At 38.2% G+C, this 14,705-nt stretch overlaps 2 pseudogenes; both read left to right on the top strand.

Annotated features, from left to right (window-relative positions):
* Positions 1-8,607: 8,607 nt before the first annotated feature.
* Positions 8,608-9,126, top strand: LOC139006434 (DNA-directed RNA polymerase II subunit RPB7 pseudogene; annotated as a pseudogene).
* Positions 9,127-9,805: 679 nt separating this feature from the next.
* On the top strand, positions 9,806-11,099 carry LOC139021517 (cyclin-T1 pseudogene; annotated as a pseudogene).
* Positions 11,100-14,705: the final 3,606 nt, after the last annotated feature.

Raw genomic sequence — 14,705 nt, 5'->3', positions numbered from 1 at the left:
GTGAATAAATAATCTGATGTACAGAATGAACTGGTGAATATAATGAATCAGGGACATAGAAAGGGAAGGGACTGACTATTCTTGGGGGGGAAAGGGGAATGGGAGATGCGGGAAGAGACTGGAGAAGAGGAAGAAGAAAAAGGTAAAGATACAAATTGTGAACAGCAAACATGCATCTATCAACAAGTGAATCTAAGAATCAAGTGAATAAATAATCTGATGTACAGAATGAACTGGTGAATATAATGAATCAGGGACATAGAAAGGGAAGGGACTGACTATTCTTGGGGGGGAAAGGGGAATGGGAGATGCGGGAAGAGACTGGACAAAAATCGTGCACCTCTGGATGAGAACAGTGGATGGGGAGTGAGGGCAGAGGGTGGGGCGGGAACTGGGAGGAGGGGAGTTATGGGGGGGGGAGAGGAACAAATGTAATCTGAACAATAAAGATTTAATAAAAAAAATAAAGTTTCATATTCTGGGAAAAATTGGGGAAATATATTTTTTCCTAGGATAAAATTAAATATGGGTAAAATAATGTATGTATACATTTCATAAACAAAAGGAAATATTCATTGCCCACAAATCTGTGCAAATTATTTTTAATTAAAAGACATGACAGTCAGAAGCTCACACCTCGACAATTCTTACATTTAGACTTTAACATTAAGAACATGCAGCTTGGCTTCAGTTCACACTGTTAAAAAGGTGAGCAGGGAGGGTTCTGTTTATATCATTCAAGACAATTTTGAAAACTTTTTCCTACAAGTGATGTTTGCACTAAATTTTAGCTTTAATGGCCAACATGAATATCATTTTATTTCTTGAGCAACTCTTACAAACCCCTTCCATGAGATCTTTTCCTTCATAAATGGTATGCAGCATGGATGATGCCATCATTTTTACGAAAAAATTCCATTTCCAAAATCCTAATAGTTTGCATGGATAGCTAAGCCAACAAAGATATAATTCTATGGTTTTCCTTCCTTTTTAGTTTCAAATAGTTCAAAAGAGATTGCCTATAGCCCTGACATCTGTAGTTCAATGGTAGATGAGCCCAAGTATATTCTTTGAACTTTGCATTCTTAATCAGGAAGAATGTTTTGAGCTTTCACATTACATTTGAAAATGTGAGATGTGACTCATACTAAACTATATGTGCATACTATTTTCTCATTCAGTCTTTTCACTCATCATATCTCATATAATTGATTTCAGCCATCAGCTGAAAAGAGAGATGCGGCATTATGTTATGAGCAGATATAAAACGTACAAGAAAATGTAGTGCCTGGTTATCCCAATAAGGAATTCTGCTTTTTTTGTGCATTGAAACTGTTAAGCTAGATATATTTTTTGTAAAGGATTTAAAATGTGAACTTATAAGAAAATTCGTTTTCCTGTCTTTTTAAAAATAATGTTTCTTTCTTTCATACAACTTTTCCTTTTGAAATAATACTCATTTCTGTTTTGGAGGGAAAAAAACAGCTTCACCCATATGTTAGCATAAAAGCCACTATGAACGAAGCATCTAGACCTGTAGGCAAAACTATTTGATGCGAATCACACTAACAGAAACAAAAATATAGTATTTGTATTAAAAAGTTATAGGAGAGAACTGTTTTTTAGGATGCATTTTTAGAAGAGTGCAATAATATTATGCTGATGCCGATATATATTTTCTTCCATTCTTGAAAAATTACTACTATAATTCTCTACATAATGCAGTGGTGGGTTATCTTAGAAAATATAAAAATGAAAATACAAATGAAGACATCTACTGTGTAGCCTTCCCATCCTGGAAGGTTCAGCTCCCAGGTATGATTGAAGCTTGTATAAAATTCAGTGGTTGGCCAGACCTCACTTCATGACCTTTGCTTAAGGGCAGAAGTTACATAAGTTTGTTCCTTGGAATTATCATGTGATCTAAAACTGGCCATATGCAATCCTTAGGCAATAAACCAGTTGCCCAAGCACTGATGGGGAGAGGAGAGAGAGAGAGAGAAAAACTAGCTCAAAATGAGACAATAGGCAGTTATAGAATATGCTTTCCTCATAAGCAGCTCCTTTATACGGTGCTTAACTAGTTGTTTTAAAATTTCCATGATATTTTTAGTTGTGCTGTAAATAAAATTGTATCTCACTTTGTTTTTCTTGTTCAGCAAAGCCGTTTGAATGATTTGTTGTCTCATTTTTAAAAAGTACAGTTTATTGATTTTTTTTACAGAGAGGAAGGGAGAGGGATAGAGAGTTAGAAACATCAATGAGAGAGAAACGTCGATCAGCTGCCTCCTGCACACCTCCCACTAGAGTTGTGCCCGCAACCAAGGTACATGCCCTTGACTGGAACTGAACCTGGGACTCTTCAGTCCACAGGCCGACGCTCCCTGCACTCAACCTAGTGGGGATCAAGCCTGCAGCCCAGCATGTGCCCTTGATAGGAATTGAAAACAGGACCCTTCAGTCTGCAAGCCGACACTCTATCCACTGAGCCAAACCAGCTAGGGCCCACTTTATTACATTTTTGCAAAGTAGTTAAAAGAATAGACCAGAGCATGAGACTCCCTGGATTTAAATCTTAACCCTGCCACTTACAGACCTTGTGAATTTGGAAAAGTGACTTGATGTTTGCGTTTCATTTCTCTCTCTACATAATGGAAATAGAAGCTCAGAGCTATTATAACTATCCAATGAATTAACATTTAAAATATCTCACAAATAGCCGAACCGGTTTGGCTCAATGGATAGAGTGTCGGTCTGCGGACTCAAGGGTCCCGGGTTCGATTCCGGTTAAGGGCATGTACCCTGGTTGCGGGCACATCCCCAGTGGGGGGCGTGCAGGAGGCAGCTGATTGATCTCTCTCATTGATGTTTCTGACTCTCTATCCCTCTCCCTTCTTCTCTGTAAAAAATCAATAAGATATATTTTTAAAAATCTCACAAATAATAATTTCTCATTAAATATTAGTTATTATTAATAAAATAATTATTATTTCACAAGCATCAAGCTTTTAACTACTTCTTACAGAGACTTGGAGAAACAAAACCAACAGCAAAGTGTAAATCAAGCAAAAGTTGTGGAGCAAAGACTGTGCATAGCATCAGTTTTAGACAGTGGTGAGCAAAATTTAAACTGACTTCAAGAAGTTCACAGTTTAACAGGAAGAACAGTAACTAAATGAAATAAACTGGAGTATATTAAACTAATTGTAAGATGAAAGAATAGGATGGCCTCACAGAAGGCTTATTGTGTTTTGATGGACAAAAGAAATTTAGTTTTACCAATCCTTATCTTTATTGATAGTGCTTTATGTGTACTGTCAAAAAATAAACAAAAACTTCTGTGACAGAATGAAGAATTTTACTTATTTTGAAATTAAGATACCATAAAATCTAGCATTTAAGTGTAAAATTTAGTATTTTTTAGTATATTTATAAAGTTATGGAAATACCAACACTATCTTATTTTAAAATGTTTTCATCACCCCAGGAAGAAAGCCCAGAGCTATTAGCAGTCAACCCCTCTTCACACCTTCTCAGTCCCTAGAAATAATTCATCTACTTTCTATCTCTAGAGATTTGGCTATTATGGAGACTTCATATTTATGGAAGCATGTGATTTGTGGTCTTTGTGCCTGGATTCTCTCACTGAGTATAATGTGTAAAAGTTCATCCATGTTGTAACATGTGTCAGTACTTCATTCTTTTTTATAGGTGAACAATATTCTATTGTAGGGTTAGAGCAAATTGTGTTTATTCATCATCAAGTAATACATCTCTGGTTGTTTCTACTTTGGGGCCATTACAAATAATAATGCTATAAACATTTGTGTGGACATACATTTTTACTTCTCTCAGGTATATTACCTAAGAGTAGAATTGCTGAGTCATATGATAAAGGAATTATTGAACTTTTCCAAAACGGCTGCATTGTTTTGCATTCCCACCAGCAATGTCTAAGGGTTGTGAATCCTCCAAACTATATAACACACTATACACTGTACTAAACTGTAATGTGAAGAGATGCAGGTTTATGGTGTCAAACTAAAAGCTTGGGGTTGTGGGGAAGCAATGACAGCACTACCATAAAAGTCATAAAAATGTGTTGGTTACTTTTCTGTATTTAGAAAGGATGAAACAGGGAAGCTTTGAAAGATACTGGAAACTTCTAAGTCTTGATCTTGATGGTGGTTCCACAAATATTTTCTTTGTGACCATTCACTGAGTGGTAATGTTACATTTTATTCAATTTTCTGCACGTATATTATACTTTATATTTTAAAAATGGGTGTTATTTTGTTTTGCTTTGTGGTTTAAAAAAGAAAAAAAACTTAATAGTTACAATATTTTTATTTCTTAAGAAAATACTTCTTTCCTGAACTTTCTGCTTTGCCTCAGAGGGGAAGATAAATGCATGTTGGAGGCGGTTACTTATAATGTACATTTTTCTCAGCTATTTCTGAACTCAGTTACACATGAGTCTCATGAAAATTTAAATTGCTTGGTTACTTTCAAATTTAAAATGTTCGGTATAAATTGAGAATAAGCATCTCTCAATAACTATTATAGAGGCTCTCTTCTCTGTATAGTATATGGGCCATTAGAATATTATTTGGGAGGAAAATGTGTAATGGGAAGAGTGTGTAGAAGCCATGTGGCAAGGCTTCTGTTCCAATGATAGAATTGAATTACTTTAGTCCTGAACGTGTCCCAAGGATAAGTGGCTGCATTATCAATAAAAGTGGAATCAGTTGAAAATTATTTGCATTAAAATTCACTATGTGTTACCTTTTCAACTCTATATGCAAAGATATGCAATGGGCTGGATATGACTATTTTGAAAGGAATTATTTATCTTTTAGGTTTAAGACCAAAGCAGAGATTGCACAGCAAATGCATATTATGAAAGTCTATTTTATAAATAAAATTTAACTCACCTAGATTCTTTCATGATTTTGAAAAAAAAATACCACAAGAACTACAGTCAACTATTTCAATAACATGCAAAAATTGGTCCCATTGTCAAAAACTTTGAGATAATAAAGTAATCAGAGAGTGATATAATTTAATATTCTATGTATAGGATTAGAAATCAATGACGAGAACAAGGATTTTGTCCTTGCTCTTTTTCTGTGGTAGAATCTGTGATTTGGGCCATAGATTTCTTCTTCATAAAACCAATGAATAGAACTTCTGACACTGGTTTTCAAACTATATGTATTCTAATAACCTTTAGGATTCTCAGAAATGAATCAAAGATATCTGTAGGAACAACAGGAGAGTTGGTCAAGAATCCCATAGTTAACTCAGAAAAGTAACCTCATATTTTAAGATACATATATATATAAAATCAGGCATTATATAAATTGTCAAGAGAATAAAAGGAGGTCCTGCTGCTAAATTAAAAAAAAGAATATCAATGATATGATAAAAATGATTTGATATGATTTTAAAGTGCAATACATTGTTCTTAGTATCTCACATAATGCCTTTCATTGTTAAGTACCTATTAAATGCCTGTTGAATTTATGAAATAATAGGTTAGCTCACAATTATACAAAGGGGTTCTAATTCCCATATATGAAAATTCACTGAAAACCACAAAATGTAATAAGGTGTTTGCTCTCAAGTCTAATAGGTTTTAAAGCCAAAAGATATATGAATGCAAAAAGTTCCCACCTTCTTATTCACTAGTATATGTGAGAAAAACCAAGTTCACAAAAGATTATGTTACTACACCCTGGGTTTCTATTGCCAAACACAATGTTCTAAGCATTACAACAAACTGCTACCAATTAATCATTCAATTTTGAATTCCTTTAACTTAGTCACCTGTGAAATGAAGAGATTGGACTAGGTAAACCCTCAAATCTTTTCAGCTTAAAACCTGACTCTAAATCTTGATAAGAAACCTAGTCAATTTTGCCAAATGCTTTACATAAAGAAGGAAACTAATCAATTTCCAACAGATCTGTCAAGAAATATTTTTGAACAAACTAATATCCCTTCTTAATATATTAAAGAACAATACCTTGAGAAGCTTGTGAACTGATAAAGGAAAGTTCAATAGTAGTTCTTCCATTTTCCTTAGAGACATATTTATTTTCAAATTACATTTATTCAAGTAAAGAATAAAAGGGCTAATATGGAAATGGCATCTAAAATTCATCATTTCAGGCCCTATTATTGACTTGTGCCTCTCAAATAAAGTAGGAGTGCTTATGATTCACTGTACATTAACTTAGAGCTTCTCCTTCTAAAATAAATGCCTTAAATTAACAAATATAATCAAAACATTTATTGAGAATTTTGTATGTTCTAACTGAATTAAAAATAAATGTGACAAATGAAAAAGTTCATAATAGTTGTCTTAACAACAGCAGTAGAAATTTGGAAAAATCTTCAGTAGATTAAGTTCAACTTAAATTCTAATTAAAATTTAAAACATTGGAGCCAAAACACAATGAAGATGAAATCAAAATAATTTTAGTACCCACCCTCTAAATTAAGTAGAATACAGAAAAATCTTCAGGAAATGTCAAATTGATCTGTGGTACCCCAAAGAAATATATCATTCATGGCAACATGAAAATGAAAAAGAATCTTTATCTTCCTCAATTGGTTTAGTTTGATTACTTCTAACATCTATACCATATTCTTAGGTCCTTAAATTTCAGAGATTGCAATAACCATAGCACATCCCCACAAAAGCATCAGTGTACCTGCCCTTGCACATATATGATATGTTGTGTTATATTTTCACCGAAAGTCATCTGTGACTTCCACAGGTCATTGCAGAGACACTTTGAGGGGTGTTGACAGACATATCAAGCTTTAAGTATTTTCTTTTGTATCATCTCCCTGAACTTACCAGTTTTAAAATTACCAATGACAGCATTAACTTTTTGAAAGTGCCCATTAAAATAAAATGTAGTAAGTAAATAAAATGTTTATGGGTGAGTTACTTTACAAAATGTACAGTGTTGATTCCTGCTCTTCAACAAACTCCTTGGTAGCAAGACAACCCTCCATCTACACCACACATGCTTTATCCTCATCTCATGCAACACTGTGGCGGAAGATGGAACATGGTGAGATGGCACCCCTGCCTCTTGCTTCCTCTATTGCAATAAGTGAATAAAGGCTTGTTACTTTCAACTTAGCTTGTTATCCTAATTGAGCATCTCAATGTCTGATTGTTCAACAGACCTACAATGACCAAAAGCACTTTGAAAAATGAAAAGCACTGGCTAGGCTGCTGATCAACTGAACGCTGTCTGGGTGTCATTCGTTCCTTCTTTGCCCGATACCTCCTTCGCCCTTACAGGAGCTGATCATTCCTTGAAGCAGGATAGTCCAAATGCATTTATTTCCCAGAAGCAGAACAAGCAAGAGTGTGCCCTCAGCTAAAGTGTCACTGAAAGAATACCGTGCAAAGCATGCAGAAGAGTTGGCTGCCCAGAAGAGGCAACTGGAGAAGATGGACAAAACAGTTCTCAAAACGAGAATTCCAGCCGAAACCGGTTTGGCTCAGTGGATAGAGGGTCGGGTGGCGGACTGAAGGGTCACGGGTTCGATTCCGGTCAAGGGCATGTGCCTTGGTTGCGGGCACATCCCGGTGGGAGATGTGCAGGAGGCAGCCGATCAATGTTTCTCTCTCATGGATGTTTCTGACTATCTCTCTCCCTTCCTCTCTCTAAAAAAAAAAAAAAAAAAAAAAAATCAATAAAATATGTATTTAAAGAAAAAAAAGAGAAAGAATTCCAGTGGCAAGTGGAGATAGAGCTGCCTCTTCGAAACCAGAGGAGATAAAAATGCACACTAAAAGTCCATGCAGCATCTGACAAGCACAATTCTGTGGATGATAGTTTATGGGATACTGTTCTTCATATGTTTGCACCCCTTCTTGGTGCTATGTGTTTTAACCAAGGTCCCCTCTCTGAGAAAGGTTGTTTCCCCAGGTAGGGATTTTCCCCTGAAGTTAGGGAGGGAATAAAACCCCTTAACTAAGTGCCAGGCGGGTAGTTAATCACTTTAACTAGAACAATCACGCTTAAGCTACTTAATCTTTACTCCCTGGAATGGAGATAAGAAACGCCCTAACCTTTGCAATAGAAATTGACAGGATTAAAATCGACTGGTATAAATACAGATGTAACAAGACAATAAACATCAGATCCTGATCAGATCCTAACCAGAACTTGGCTGGAGATCCTGGCTAGAGGTCCTGACTAGGCTGCTGATCAACTGAAGGCTCTCTCTGTGTCATTCCTTCTTCGCCTACTCCTTCCACACCTTTGGGGATCCCTGGACCTGCTGGGGTTGGACCTCAGCATTATTCAAGAAAAGAAAACAAAAGAAAAAGAAAACAAAAGGAATTCCTTATTGAGCTGCTATTCTGGGCACCGAATTTAAGAGAGCCCGCAGGTTGGGTCGCTTGTGGGCGGGAGGGGGCGGGGCCTCGTGGGTTTCCCCGCCCACCACAGCAGGTCCAATCGGTCCGGGAGGTCTGGAAGTGGTGTTGGGGTGGCTTGCGTGTATTTCCGGTAGTGCCTGCGCCTTAGCCCTGGAAGGTGTGGACGGGGCTGCTTCCCTGACTCCTGGAGGAAGATGTACTACCACATCTCCTTGGAGCACGAGATCCTGCTGTACCTGCACTACTTCGACCCCAACCTGCTCAACACGGTGAAGCAGAAGCTCTTCACCGAGGTGGAGAGCACCTGCACCGGCAAGTATGGCTTTGTCATTGCTGTCACCACCATCGACAATATGGGGGCTGGTGTGATCCAGCCAGGCAAGGGCTTTGTCCTTTACCCAGTTAAGTACAAGGCCATTGTTTTCCGGCCCTTTAAAGGGTAAGTTGTGGATGCTGTCGTCACTCAGGTCAACAAGGTTGGACTCTTCACAGAAATCGGACCCATGTCCTGCTTCATCTCCCGACATTCCATCCCGTCCGAGATGGAGTTTGATCCTAACACCAACCCACCGTGTTACAAGACAGTGGATGAGGACATTGTGATTCAGCAGGACGATGAGATCCGCTTGAAGATTGTGGGGACCCGTGTGGATAAGTAGGACATTTTTGCTATCGGCTCTTTGATGGATGATTATTTGGGGCTTTTGAGCTGAACACAGCGCCTCCTGCCTTGCTTGACCCTTATTGCCGGAAGCCGGTCCATCCTTGCTGCTTGACACAGTCGCTGCAGGAAAAAAACATCTGCACAGCATATGTTTCAAGGAACCTGGCATATATATAGCATATTGTTCTTAATATGTTTGCTCTCCTTAGTGCCATGTGTTTTAACCAAGGTCCCCTCTCTGAGAAAGGTTGTTTCCCCAGGTAGGGATTTTCCCCTGAAGTTAGGGAGGGAATAAAACCCCTTAACTAAGTGCCAGGCGGGTAGTTAATCACTTTAACTAGAACAATCACGCTTAAGCTACTTAATCTTTACTCCCTGGAATGGAGATAGGAAACGCCCTAACCTTTGGACTAGAAATTGATAGGATTAACATCGACTGGTATAAATACAGATGTAACAAGACTATAGAACACAGACCTTGGCTGGAGATCCTGGACGGAACCTGGTTGGAGATCCTGGCTAGAGAACCTGGCTAGGCTGCTGATCAACTGAACGCTGTCTCCGTGTCATTCGTTCCTTCTTCGCCCGATACCTCCGCCCAGACCTTCGGGAACCCCTGCACCTGCTGGGGCTAGACCCCAACATACGGCGCCCGGACGTGTGTTGCCGATTAAGTGACGCTGGGAAGCACTTGCAGACTTCGCCTGCTGCCTTCTGGTTGGAGCACTATGGAGGAAGAGAGAGAGAACGACAAACAGTGGTATTTTACTCGGGAAGAGCTGGAAAATAGCCCATCTCGTTACTTTGGGCTGGACCCAGATAAAGAACTTGCTTGTCGCCAGCAAGTGGCCAATCTGCTCCAGGACATGGGGCAACGTCTTTATGTCTCACAATTGACTATCAACACTGCTATAGTATACATGCATCGATTCTACATGGCCCACTCCTTCACACAGTTCCATGGATATACTGTAGCTCCAGCGTCCTTATTTCTAGCAGCTAAAGTAGAGGACCAGCCCCAAAAATCGGAGCACGTCATCAAGGTAGCACATGCTTGTCTCCATCCCCAGGAGTCACTTCCTGATACCAGGAGTGAGGCTTACCTTCAACAAGTTGAAGATCTGCTGACATTAGAAAGCTTACTTCTGCAGACTTTAGGTTCTGAACTGACAATTGATCATCCACATATACATGTGCTAAAGTGCATGCAACTTGTTGGAGCAAGCAAGGACTTAGCACAGGCTTCTTACCTCACGGCAACCAACAGCCTGCATTTGACCACATTTAGCCTGCAGTACACACCTCCAGTAGTGGCCTGTGTCTGCATTCATCTGGCTTGCAAGTGGTCCAACTGGGAGATCCCAGTCTCATCTGAGGGGAAACACTGGTGGGAGTATGTTGACGCCACTGTGACCTTGGGACTTTTAGATGAACTGACACATGAATTTCTACGGATTCTGGAGGAAACCATCAAGAGGCTCACAGGTACTCGGAATTGGAGGGCATGCCCGGCTGCCGCGAAAACAAAAGCAGCACACCGAGGGGCAGAGGCAAACCCTTCAGAGCAGACAGTCCTCAATGTGATTTCCCAAAGCGCTTCAGACACAACTACTGCAGGTTTAATAAGCACGCCAACCTCGTCTACCACAAGTTCAGTGCCTTCCCTTCCAACCACTGAAGAGTCATCCAGCAACATAAGCAGTGTGGCCATATTGCAGTGCGAGCGCTGGCTGTCCTCCCAACCTTCTTTTAAACTAGAACCTGCTCGGGGTCATCAGACTAGTGAGATTGTAGCCTTTACAGGAGCTGATCATTCCTTGAAGCAGGATAGTCCAAATGCATTTATTTCCCAGAAGCAGAACAAGCAAGAGTGTGCCCTCAGCTAAAGTGTCACTGAAAGAATACCGTGCAAAGCATGCAGAAGAGTTGGCTGCCCAGAAGAGAAGAAGCAACTGGAGGAGGTGGACAAAACAGTTCTCAAAAGGAGAATTTCAGCCGAAACCGGTTTGGCTCAGTGGATAGAGGGTTGGGCGGCGGACTGAAGGATCACGGGTTCGATTCCGGTCAAGGGCATGTGCCTTGGTTGCGGGCACATCCCCGGTGGGAGATGTGCAGGAAGCAGCCGATCAATGTTTCTCTCTCATGGATGTTTCTGACTATCTCTCTCCCTTCCTCTCTGTAAAAAAAAACCACAAAAAAACAATAAAATATGTATTTAAAGAAAAAAAAGAGAGAAAGAGAATTCCAGTGGCAAGTGGAGGTAAAGCTGCCTCTTCGAAACCAGAGGAGATAAAAATGCACACTAAAAGTCCATGCAGCATCTGACAAGCACAATTCTGTGGATGATAGTATATGGGATACTCTTCTTCATATGTTTGCACCCCTTCTTGGCGCTATGTGTTTTAACCAAGGTCCCCTCTCCGAGAAAGGTTGTTTCCCCAGGTAGGGATTTTCCCCTGAAGTTAGGGAGGGAATAAAACCCCTTAACTAAGTGCCAGGCGGGTAGTTAATCACTTTAACTAGAACAATCACGCTTAAGCTACTTAATCTTTACTCCCTGGAATGGAGATAAGAAACGCCCTAACCTTTGCAATAGAAATGGACAGGATTAAAATCGACTGGTATAAATACAGATGTAACAAGACAATAAACATCAGATCCTGATCAGATCCTAACCAGAACTTGGCTGGAGATCCCGACCAGAACTTTGGCTGGAGATCCTGGCTAGAGGTCCTGACTAGGCTGCTGATCAACTGAAGGCTCTCTCTGTGTCATTCCTTCTTCGCTGACTCCGTCCACACCTTTGGGGACCCCTGGACCCACTGGGATTGGACCCCAGCACAGTTAATTACCATGTTTGTCTATTATTAGATAGGATACTTACTATGGGATCCAGCCATTCCAACTTCCATGTACTAAGAGAAATGAAAGCATATATTCACGTATGACATATAGAAATGAAATGAAAGCATATATTCACAAGGACATATAAAGGTGATTATAGGAGCTTTATTTGTAAAAAGTCAAACTGGAAACAACCTAAATATCTATTGTCTGGTGAATGGATAAATAAACTCCAGCATATCCATACAATGGAATATTTTTCAGTGATTAAATTAAAATGAATATGCAGTAGGACATGGATGCATCTCGAAATAATTAGGCTGAGTGAAGACACCAAATTAAAAGTTAAGTATACCACTTGGTTCTATTTATATGGAAAAGTAAACTCATCTGTAGTGGCATAAAGTTGATCATTGGTTACCTGGGCCTGGTGGTAGTCTGGGGAGTTGGAAAGGCACGAGAAAACTCCTTTGAGTAATGACATTTCACTTTGCAATTGTGATGATGATTTCACAGGTGTATACCTATGTCAACACTTCAAAGTTTTCTCTTTAAATATATGCAGTTCATCATGTGTCTATTTTACTTTGATAAACTGAGAAAAATGCAAATTAATTAAAATGGTATACCAATCTAGAGACATTAAGAACTGATAAAAACAATAGCATGTACTTCTGTATAGCCATTAAGAGCATTATATTTCTAATTAGAAACACAAACTCTTTTTGTTAAAGTTCATGAATTAAATTCATTTGAAAACAGATTTTTATATTTTATTTTAAACTTCAAGGAGGGTTATAGCACTTTAGAATGATTTTAATTAAATGACAGTTGATTTAAAATTGTATTTGATGAATAAGCCTCAGTTAACTGGGAAAAAAATCACATATATGGGAAAGCTGAAACCTTGAATATAATGGGTAGTTAAGTCCATTTTCCACAAGGCATGGGATTCCACACCTAGAACAATTTAACATGTGGTGAGAACAAACGGATTGTAATTGCTGTTCAGCTTCATGCCTGCAACATAATAGAGAAGGCATAGTTAAAAATTGTATAACAGATAGAAAAAACTGTGCTTTTAATTGGAAGTGATACCCAGCCATTGTGAGCAGCCCTATCAACACCATCCGCTCCTCAAAGGAAAGTAGCTGATACTGCATCTCTGAGTGGAGTTGGTTCTCTCCCCTGACAGCAGAAGGTAAGAGGCAGTGAAAGTGCTCAGGAGCTCACGCTTGTTTACAAGGCTGATGGTTTTTCTGTTGACAGTACTGGTTTGTGAACTCATTGGAGCTGATTAGCAGAGGAATTGCTTGAGACTTGAACCAGACTGGGAACAAAGCAAAACAAAAGGCCAATCGTCCCTCCCCTCTCCTCCCCAGCTTCCTGCACAGAGCACTTCCAAACAAATGTCTCGTCCAAGATCTAAAGTGATTGCCTGTGTACACAGTGGCAGCTGCAGGAGATATATATAGTGCTCATCCCTGCACAATACACATGAGACATTTAAGTAAATATTACTATGGTATTTCCCCTCTTTATTCTTTTTTTTCTGTGATTAAGCTGGAATAAATCAAAGTGGTCTCCAGTTAAAGCAATGGAACATTTAAAAATTCTCACATACAATTATGCAACAATGAATTGTTAAAATTAATAGTTACTATGAAAATTACACAAACATTGTGAAATATGATGGGGAAGACATCAGTTATCCAAACTTGACCTAAAGAGATATTGGCAGTGAACAAAATATTCAATTTCATTGAACTCTAGTTTCTATACTTCATTCTATACTTAATGTCAGAATGGACGTGAGGAACAAGAGGCCTAAAAAGGAAAACAGCTATTTGCTCCTGTGTTAGGAAGGAGTCGGTGTATAACGGTACTGTGCAGAAACAGCTGTAATATTTTAAAGCTTCAGTACAAATTCCTAATTGCTTCTTTTTGTTCTGCACACCTTGGAATGGAATCTTAAAATTAAAGTAGAACTTAGCCTGTCTAAAATAAAACAAGAATAAAACAGGCTTGCCAAATGTTAACTATGTTAGAGCAATAGAAGAACTTGTATTTTAATTCAAGTATAATTGGCATATAATGTCCTATTTGTTTCTGTGTACACCATAGTGATTTAATATTTATATATTACAAAATAATCCCTATAAAATGTCTAGTTACCTACTGTCACCACACAAGGTTATTATAATATTATAGACTCTATTTCCTATGCTGACATTTTTAAGAAGTATAAACTAAATTTCCAGTTATAAAATAAATAAGTTAGGGGGATATAATATGTAATACAATATAGAAGACATTTTAGATGTGATAGTCACCTTTGAGCTCACAATGAGTTCACAATGACTTCACATAAACCAGTCTCTCCAGGAAAAGTTTACAATTATGATCCTGGTTTGCAAGTTGATACCAACTTGTTTCTCTGTGATAGTCTGATTCTTATACAGAGATCAAATAATTTATTTTCTTATGAACAGATATACTGTTTAAATTTATTTATTTTGATTATGAGTTGAAGATAAAATCCTTCCATGAAAATTAAATAGAAAATACCAATATTCTATTGAAAGTAAACTGCCATCCTAAGTAACCCATTAATTTATGTCTCCAGTTTCCAGGGTTACATATATATAGAATATTTTATTTTATAAACACACATATATTATATATATAAATATATATATATATATATATTTCAAAATTAGCTAAGTATCTTCATATTTTATGTAGCTTTTCACAATTTATTTGTCCATTAAAATATTTATGAAT

Source organism: Myotis yumanensis, unplaced genomic scaffold (assembly GCF_028538775.1).
Source record: "Myotis yumanensis isolate MYYU_CA2020_CCGP unplaced genomic scaffold, mMyoYum1.0.hap1 SCAF_1, whole genome shotgun sequence".
In the NCBI taxonomy this organism is placed as follows: Eukaryota; Metazoa; Chordata; class Mammalia; order Chiroptera; family Vespertilionidae; genus Myotis; species Myotis yumanensis.
The sequence above is the reverse complement of the archived record's forward strand: the minus strand, read 5'-3'. Positions and strand labels throughout refer to the sequence as shown.